Source organism: Eptesicus fuscus, chromosome 1 (genome assembly GCF_027574615.1).
Source record: "Eptesicus fuscus isolate TK198812 chromosome 1, DD_ASM_mEF_20220401, whole genome shotgun sequence".
In the NCBI taxonomy this organism is placed as follows: Eukaryota; Metazoa; Chordata; class Mammalia; order Chiroptera; family Vespertilionidae; genus Eptesicus; species Eptesicus fuscus.
The window spans coordinates 130,832,581-130,842,303 of record NC_072473.1 but is presented as its reverse complement, the minus strand read 5'-3'; the positions used below and the strand labels follow the sequence as shown (position 1 = coordinate 130,842,303).

The 9,723-nt window shown below is 46.4% G+C and overlaps 1 long non-coding RNA gene across 1 annotated transcript; it reads right to left on the bottom strand.

Moving 5' to 3' along the window:
• Nucleotides 1-2,450: 2,450 nt before the first annotated feature.
• On the bottom strand, nt 2,451-9,318 carry LOC129148701 (uncharacterized). Its single transcript, XR_008555664.1, has 3 exons — nt 9,274-9,318; nt 8,854-8,959; nt 2,451-2,978 (listed from the first exon to the last, which is right to left on the bottom strand). It is a non-coding gene; the product is annotated as an uncharacterized LOC129148701 (long non-coding RNA).
• Between the last annotated feature and the right edge of the window lie 405 nt (nt 9,319-9,723).

The following is a 9,723-nucleotide window of genomic DNA, read 5'->3' as shown; positions in this document are numbered from 1 at the left end:
GAGATCAGGCCTGCAGGGGAGGACAGATGGGGGGTCCAGGCCTCCAGGGGAGGGCAGTTTGGGGGGACCAGGCCTGCAAGGGAGGATAGTTGGGGGGGCCCAGGCCTGCAGGGGAGGGCAGTTGTGGGTGATTAGGCCTGCAGGGGAGGGCAGTTAGGGGTGACTGGGCCAGCAGAGGAGGGCAGTTGTGGGGAGGCCAGGCCAGCAGGGGAGGACAGTTGGTGGGGACCAGGCCAACAGGGGAGGGCAGTTAAGGGTGACCAGGCCAGCAGGGGAGGGTCGTTGGGGGCGACCAGGCCTGCAGGGGAGGACAGTTAGGAGCAATTGGGCCAGCCAGGGAGCAGTTAGGCATCAATCAGGCTGGCAGGGAAGTGGTTAGGGGGTGATCAGGCTGACAGGCAGAAGCAGTTAGGGGTAATCAGGCAGAGGCTGGTGAGTGGTTGGGAGCCAGCAGTCCTGGATTGTGAGAGGAATGTCCAACCGCCAGTTTAGGCCCGATCCCACCGATTGGGCCTAAACACGCGGTTGGACATCCCTCAAGGGGTCCCAGATTAGAGAGGGTGCAGGCTGGGCTGAGGGACAACGCCCCCCCCACCCGTGCACAAATTTTGTGCACCAGGCCTCTAGTCCTATATAATAAAAGCCTAATATGCTAAGTGTCCAGTCGACCAGTCAGCCGTTCAACCAATAAAAGCGTAATATGCCAATGATATGCTAAGGCTGCTCAATTGCTCGCTATGATGTGTACTGACTAACAGGGGGCAGATGTTCTGGCCAGTAGGTTAGCTTGCTGCTGGGGTCTGGCAAATTGGGACTGAGTGAGATGGGCCAGACATGCCCTGGAGCCCTCCTGCAGTCCCTCCCCAGCTGGCCAACCTCCCATGTGTCTCCCCCCAGCCCCAGTTGTGCACCAATGGGGTCCCTCAGCCTGGCCTGTGCCCTCTTGCAATCCAGGACCCCTCAGGGGATGTCAGAGAGCTGTTTGGGCCCGATCCTGCAGGCCAGGCTGAGGGACCCCACTGGTGCACAAATTTGTGCACTGGGCCTCTAGTAATAATAATAATAATAATAATAATAATAATAATAATAATAATAATAAAGCCTGGGGAGGTGCCAGGGCGTAGAGAAGGCATTAATGATCTTTGTTTTTCTGAACTGCTCCTGGAAGCTTTCCCCTTTTCCTGAAAAAAAAAAAGAAAAGAAAAAAAGAATGCCTCATGGTATTTCATTTCCAAGCTGCTGTGAGTATCTTGAATTCAAACTGACTGTAGATCACACCTGACAGGCAGGAGGGGTGGCACCACCCCCCGCACTTTCCATGCAGAGCACCTCCAGGTGTCCACACACATGTTAGGCATGATGGAAGCAAAACGGAAGGAAATTGGATGCTTTCAGGCAGTCCCTCTGAAACCAAGGACTACACAATTATTTGGTTGGACTGGGTGGGAGGCTTTATAGTGAGAGGCGACACTGGGGGACCTGTCAACCCATACTGCCTGTCTAATGTCTGTCTTGCTCTGGGTACCCTAACAAATACTAGACTTCCTGTTTCCAGGGGTGCCATGTGTGCCCTCAGGGACTTCACTTCCTGTGTGTGTGCCTTGACTAACCCAACATTGCCTCAGCCTAATGGCTTTCCAGTCAGCTTCCACTTACTGACCAGAGTATACTGTGCCTGAATGGATGCCATGAGCCAGGTAAAAAAAGGGGCTAATATAGAAATTTAAGGAGGAAGGTACCTGGCTTTCTAAGATAAATCTTTGTGGTTAATGGGATTTGTTTAAACTGGTAAAATCTAGGACCCCTGTAGGGTATAACTGAGGTTAATACTGCAGGTAGGTCTCACCTGATGCAAGGGATCCGACTGATCATTGTGTTGTAAAAGTTGCCTTGGCCAAGGTCCAAAGGGTCAACTATCCTGAAATGGGTTACCAAAGCCTGCTATCCTTTGAAGGGTTGGCCCTTGGCTGGAAACTTGCATTTGGGAAGTGTTTCCACTATTCCTTAACTGGTAAGGATGGCTCCTTATGCTCAGACTTTGCGCCAACAGTGTGGTTTATGCTTATCATCTGCTTTCATTCCAAGAGTCTGCAATTTTGGTACATGCTAGGCAGAGTGTCTGATGACCAGCCCCCAACAAAAACCTTGGGCACTGAGTCTCTAATGGCTTCCTTGGGCGGAAACATCACACATGTGTTGCTGCATTTTTGTTGCTAGGAAACCGCCAGTTCTGCCTGACTCATTGTGGAAGGGAGACAACATAAGGAAGCCTGAGCATGGCATCCTTCAAACGCTGCCTGTGTCTTTTTCCATGCTGATTCTGTTGCATATCAGTTTGCTCTACTAAACCTTAGCTGTGAATACAAATGTCAGTGGCGCTGGGAATCAGCAAGACCAGGTTCTTGTCTCCTGGAGGAAAGATTTCAACACGAGAGACAGGGAAATTGCAGCAAGCAGCAAAGCTTTATTCAAGCGAAAGTACATCAAGCGAAGCTGGAGTGCCCCATTGGGTCTAAGTCCTGGCTTTTGACTTATTCTTGCCCCTCCCATGCTGTGTACTAACCTCCCTGTACCATTCAGCCTTTGGTGGCTGCTTTAGTTTTCTATTCACCCTTTCCCTTGTTTACTTAAGCATGGTTTTTTGGTCAGTTTGTCCTTTCTCTGCCCTGCTCATATCTACCTAACTGCCTACTCTAACATTTCCCCCCTCAAGAGTTATGAGACCCAATTCATTGGGAGATCATGGACGTAGACAATCATCTGGCTACTTCCTGCTGACAAATGGGCGAAGTTGGGGATTGGGTCTCATTCTCTTGCTGTCTGTCAGGGCAGAGGGTAGGTTTCTCAGAATCAGAATCTTTGGCCAGCTTGATCAAGGGGTTGAGTTGTCTCTGCGTATGTGTGTGTGTGGGTGTGGGGGGGGGGGCGCGGGTTGAAAACCCTGGCGAAGCATCATTTACAGGTGCAATAGTTGTAACCTGGAAGAGACAAATTTTACAAGTAGGTTAACCAAACAAGGACCAAACAGTGTTATCACTAATATGACGAGGAGAGAGATTAAAAGAACTCCAAAGAGAGACCATAACCAATATTTCCAGTTCCAAGTAAGTGAGGTCACCATACCGGGCAAAAGTTGGGTTTCTCTGAGGCCTTTTAACCAGGTTGCATGATTTGGAATTTCACATACTCTTGTTTCTACTTTAGCGGAATTATTGATGTTGGTACAGCATGCAGTATACTGAATAGCGCAAACTCCTCATTCTGCAGCTAAGAGATAGTCTAGACTCTAGGGCAATACGATTGTCTAAGATTTTATTGGCTAATGAGTTGAGAGACTATTGTAGTTCATGGAGGGCTTTTATGATTTTCCATTGTTAAAACTGAGGGTACATAAAGGAGTCCCTCTAATTGGAACCATCCTGTTGGCCCCTTGGTGTATTGTGTTGGGATGTCCATTGTATTTCTTCTTGGGTATATTTAGGGGTTGGTAGTTCTGTAGGTAAGGATGGAATTAGTGCTCCCAAGAATATATCTTCAGAGGTGGCGGCTAACTTTGCAACTTTATCAGCGTATTTGTTTCCTTGTGTTATATTTTATTTTGATGTCCCTTGCAGTGTATAACTGCTATTTCTTTAGGTAAATGAATTGCCTGTAGTAATTTAAAAATTTGAGGCCTGTATTTAACAGGGGTATCCTTTGCTGTTATATATCCCCTTTCCTTCCAGATAGTATGATCATGAAGTATTAGAAAAGCATTCTTAGAGTCTGTATATATATTCAATTGTTTATCTTGCCCTAATTCTAGGGCCCTGGTGAGTGCTATTAATTCAGCTAGTGTGCAGAAGTTCCTGAAGGAAGAGATTTGGCCTCTATAATTTGATGTAAAGAAACTATAGTGTACAGCATGATGGGTTCCATTTAGTACAAAGCTGCATCCGTCTGTGAATCAATTTTCCTCTGGATTATCTAAAGACTGTTCTGTAGGGTCCTGTCTACTTGCATAAATTTGTTCAAAGGTTTCACAACAAGAATGTATAGGTTGGTCCTTTTCAGGGAGTGGCATTAAGGTGGCAGGATTTAGGGTGTTACATTTTTTTCTATTTTAACCTGGGGATTTTCCAGTAACAGTACCTTGTATGTGAGTATTCGACTATCTGTGAGCCAATGAGGTCCTTTTAGGGCTAACAAGGGGCCTATTTGATAAGAGGTATAAAGGACAAATGGTTGGCCTAAAGACATTTTAGAGGCTTCTACCAGTAATGCAGTGGCTACAACAACCCTAAAACAATGTGGCCATCCCTGTGCTACTGAATCGAAACCTTTGGATAGATAGCTTACCAGTCTTTCGGTTGGGCCAAGGACCTATGACAGGCCTCCCAAGGCCATTCTTTTTTCCTCTGTTCCATACAATTGGAATGGCTTATCTAGTATTGGGAGTCAGAGGGCTGGGGCCTGGGTTAGGGCCTGTTTTAGTGTTTTAGTTGCCTAAAGGTCTGTCTTTGCTCTTGGTCCCAGGGCAGCGAGTCTGTCTGTCCCTCTCCTTAGGGCTGAGTATAGGGGCTTTGAAATTCCTCCATATCCTAAAATCCAGAGTCTACAGTATCTGGCTAATCTTAGAAGTTGTTTCCAGATTGTTGGGGTAGGTATTTGGGCAGCTGTTTGGATTTTCTTCCAGGAAAGACTGCCTTTTCCCAGTGTCAAAATGAATACTACATAATTTACCTTTTATTTAAATAATTAGGCTTTGGTCTTAGATGCTTTGTATCCCCCGTCTGCCAGAAAATTTAAAGTCTTAATAGCGTGCTGTATTCCTTTTTCCTTGGAGGGATAGTAAATGAGTAAATCATCTATATATTGTAGGAGCTTTCTGCCCCATTTCAAGAATTACTAGCAGGTTCCTGCGTAAATGAGGGCTATTCCTAAAGCCCTGGGGCAATACAGTCCAGGTTAGTAGTTGGCTTATATTGTCCTCCTTGGTCCATTCAAAGGCAAATAAGCATTGAGAGCAGGGACTCAAAGGAATGCAAAAGAAAGCATCCTTGAGACTGAAAACCATGGGATCTGAGAAGGTATTTCTCCTAGGATAGTGCAAGGATTGGGAACTATAGGGTGGCTTGGGACAACAGCCTCATTTATAATCTGTAGATCGTGCACTAATCTATATTCTCCATTTTATTTTAGTTTTAACAAGGAGGATGAGAGTATTTATTGCAGGGCAAATTAACAGAAATTAATAGCCCATGTTTCAGGAATTTTTAATTATTATTTGAAGTCTTTTTCTGGCCTCTGGCTTTATAGGGTATTGCTTCCTATGGAGAAAGTTTGTGGGATTTTTTTAGTTTTAGTTTTATACGTATTGCTGTCTTAGCCCTTCCACCAGCCCAGACCTCCGGGTTAAACTGCCAAATTTATGGAATGATCTATAATTTCCTCAGTTTCAAGGACCCGATCAGAGAAAAAGATATTGGCTTGGTGTTGATTTTTTGTGCCCCTAGTTTACTGAGGGTGTTCGTCCCTGAAAGCAGGATAGGGCATTCTGACATCACCAAGAATGGATGGGCAAAGGTCCCAAAGGTAACACAGGGGAGGAATAAATCTCCTGATAGAGGGTTTTCCACTAACCCCAATTACTCGGCAGGAGTCAGAAGGTAGAGGTCCAGAGAGATTATTTAGCATAGAGTAGGCAGCTCCCGTTTCTACTTTCCACATCTGGGGTGACCCTTGGCTCTGTCCCATTCAAATGGATGTTCTTGGTGGGAACTGGCTCGAGTAGAGAGCCTCCTCAGTCAAGGGTCATGAGTGGTTCTGGCCCAAGTCCCCTTCGGGACCCAGGACAGTCACAGACCCAATGACCAGGCTCCTTACACTTGGGACAAGGTGCTTTTGGCTTCAGTCCCAAGGCCAGGTTTCCCACAGCGATGCGGGTTTCCAACAGGCGGCTTAGGGTTTCCCCCTTTCTGAGAAGGCTGGGCCTGAGGGCAGAGAGGAGCTGAGCCTGCCTTTTGTCTTCGGCTTTTGTTTCTTTGTTCTTTTCTTCCTCCTCCATTTCTTTATTATAGTGAACTGAGGGTGCTGCCTTTGGGATCTCAGTCATCCGTGTCCCTGGACCTAAGGCTAGTTTTTGTCATTTGTACCGGATGTCTGGGGCCGCCTGAGTTAGGAAGTGATCTTTTACAATTACTTGTCCCTCAGGTGAGTTGGGATCTACGTTGGTATGTTTAGGAAGGGTCTCTTTTAATCTTTCCAAAAAGGCAGAAGGGTTTTCTTGGGGCCCTTGGTCAGTGGCTGAAAGTTTATTATCATTTTAGTTGTGCTTTCAATTTTTTTCATTCCTTCTATTAAGCAATGAAAAAAAACTATCTCTAAGAGCCCTGTCTCGTTGGTTGTTATAGCTCCAATGGGGGTCTGGATTTGGGACTGCAACGGCTCCTCCCAGGTATATTTGAAGCTGAGTTAGGTGGGTGTCATCCCCAAATATTTGAGCTGCTTCAGTTACTTCAGCTCGCTGCTCTGGTGCAACAGTTTGCCCCATGATCCCTGCATAGCTTTCCACACCCAGTCAAAGGTTCAGGTTAGTTTAAGGAAGTTGTCATGTATTTTTTGGAATCATCTGAAATTGTCCCAAGGTCTGATCTTACCTGTCTGTAATCCTGAATGGAGAATGGGACCTGGACCCATGCAGGACCAGAGGGTCTGTTAACCTCTTGTAATGGCTATAGCTTAGGGGTTGTGGGTCCTCTGTGAAGGGTACAGGATCATTAGTAGGGTATTCAGGGACTATAGCCAAGGTCCCTAGTGCCAGTTGGAGTTTTGGGGTCTAGGGTGCCTATAGTTTTAGGCTGGGGCATCTGGATAATAACTGCTATAACATCTGGGTCTAACTTGCAAGAGCTGCAGTGCTTAGGATTGTCTGTGAGAGCCATAACGGCTTGTATGTATGGGGCCTCGGTGCATTTCCCTTGCTGGTGACAAAACAGGTCTCATTGACTAATAGTATTATAATTTATGCTTCCATATGAGGCCAGACCTCTTGGTCACCTAATTTATATTGTGGCCAGGCTGTATTACAGAAGAAGATTAATCTTTTCTTTCTGAGGGTTTGGGGGGTCATATTTATCCTAATTCTTGATAATACAGCCCAGTGGTGAGTCCTGTGATATGGAGGTGGTGTTGACCATCTGGAAAATAGAAAAGAGAGGTCTGGGCAATGAGGCTGGAGAGGAGAGTGTGAACGGGCCAGAGTGTCCTGTGACCTTGTTCAAATGAATAGAAAGTATGGACAGGTTCAGGCATCCGCTTTGCCAAGTTCTGTCTGTAGAGTATTTCTAGACCTCTTTAGAAATCCTCTTAAAGCCTTGGCCAAAGCTTCCCTAGTGACTCAACCTTTCCAGGTTCTGGATTTTCTGAGCCATATATTTTCATCTATCTTTTCGATCCCTTCCCCACCCCTGAGTGCCTCGGTCTCAACCCATACTCTGGAAAGCTGGATAGCGTTCTTAGGAGTTGAAGTCCTGCTATCTCTTGAAGCATGAGTACCTTGTAGCGTCTTATGATCAGTCTGTGAAAAATATATATGTAATATGTGATCCACTCTAATAAGTCTCTTGAGTTTAGGTATTTTCCTGATGAGGCTATCTCCGTGTCAATAGGGCGTAATATCGGACAAACCAAATGTTTCAGTAGACAGGGGAGCCCATTCTTGATAAAGAAGGCCCGTGGCACGCGTTCATCTTTCCAGTAGCTGCCCCGACAGAGACAGCAAAAGTGCTGGCGGCAATTAAGGTCTGAAATGTCTAAATATTTAATGAGGAGTATTCTTGAGTCCCAAGAGGAGCACAGTAGAGCCACAAGTTGACTGAAAAGGGAACCCTGCTCCCAATGAATATGAGCTTGCACGTGGGAGATGTCAGGCCTGACAGGATATAAGTAGCTGAATCGAAGCAAGCGAGAAAAATCCCGCAGGGGCTGATAATAAATGGAGCTCTGTAGACTCTTGAGGCAGCGGTGAAACAAAAAATAAATAAGAAAAGCGTTCATCACAGAATTCGGCCAGTGTTCTCTCCTTATGTGGTGTAACAAGCAAGGAAAATGAGGCACTCGATCCTTCGTCTGGGCAACTAGGCGCCTTAAGGAATAGTTGCGACCCGCCCTCCCGCATATACAGCAGGCACCTCGCCTGCACTTCAAACACAGTTGCGAGGAGAGGGAGGCAAAGGAAAGGATCCCAGACGGGTAAATAAGACTCAGGAGGTAAAACGTGGACGTTTCTGAAAGGAGATGCGTGGGGGCAGTGGGTGGTGGTGTTGAAAATGTGACCACGCGTATCATTGTCTAGTAGATCTGCTGAGCCTGAGCCAAGTTCTCCCGGAGTGTGCTGCTCAAGCTCAGAGACTGGGCCTCACCAATTATTAGGAGCCGGTTCAAGTGCAAAAGCAAACGCCAGCCTTAGCGGGTTTGGCTCCTAGGGTGGAGCATAGGCCTGCAGACTTAAAGGGTCCTCCTTTCCACTCTCTCTAAAAATCAATGAAAAAAAAAATACCCTGGGGTGAGGCTTAACAACAACAACAAAAGCGAAAGGAAGAAAGTCTGTCTCTCCAAATTAATTGCCTGGGGCTTGGGTCAGTGTTGCGATGTTATCAGCCTTTGTCTAGCGGGTGGGTGGGAGGGTTTTCTGCCCCGGGGTGAGCACTCTTACCTTCCGCAGGAGCCTTCAAGTGGCATCCGCCCTTGCGGCATTTAACTGGGTGACCGGTGCCCAGGAGAGTGAGGCTTAGAGAGAGAGAGAGGGTGGGCGAGGGGGAGAGAGGGAACGCAAAGCCTCTAGCCCAAGGGAGGGCGAGGCTAGATGCTTACCGTCTGCGGGCTTTCTTGAATCGGCTCCGGGCTGGCGTTTAGTCCAAACTGTCAGCGGCGCTGGGGATCAGCGGGACCAGGTTCTTGTCTCCCGGAGGAAAGATTTCTACGCGAGAGGTGGGGAAATTGCAGAGAGAGCATCAACGCTTTATTCAAGCACATCCGGGGGTCTAAATCCTGGCGTTTGTTTTATTCTTGCCCCTCCCACGCTCTGTGCTAATCTCCCTGCAGCATTCGTCCCTTAGCTGGTAGGCTCCCTGGAATTTCGGGGGTCTGTTTATCTGGTGGGCTTCTTAGAATTTCGTGTGTCTGCAGGTGTCCTTTCGGTGCTAGGAGTCCTTTCTACTGCGTTTCTTTCCCCTGTCTTTGTCTAATTTTGATGGCTGTTTTAGTTTTCTATTCTCCCTTTCCCTTGTTTACCTTTATCTCCTCTGCTCACATCTTCCTAACTACCTACTCTCACACCAATATATGCTCAATCACTCCTAGTGAGTCACCGGATGTGAGGTAGTCTTGGGCACCCCTAACACAGTGGTATAAACTAAATGAATAATTATGAGATATTCTAATTTATTATCCCCGGTTAGCTTCGAGAACCTGTATTTTTGATGTGGAAGAAAGGAAATACAGATATAATCTAGAATACATTGACTTAAAAATAACCTATATTCCTGAATTTGAATTGCAAGGAGTACAATCTCATAAGGTAGTTTATTTTATTTTTTTATAAAAAGAATGTGTACTATGCCGCTATAAAAAAGAAGGAATTCTTACCATTTGCAACAGCGTGGATGGAACTGGAGAGCATTATGCTAGGTGAAATAAGCCAGGCAGAGAAAGATAAATATCACATGATCTCACTCATACGTG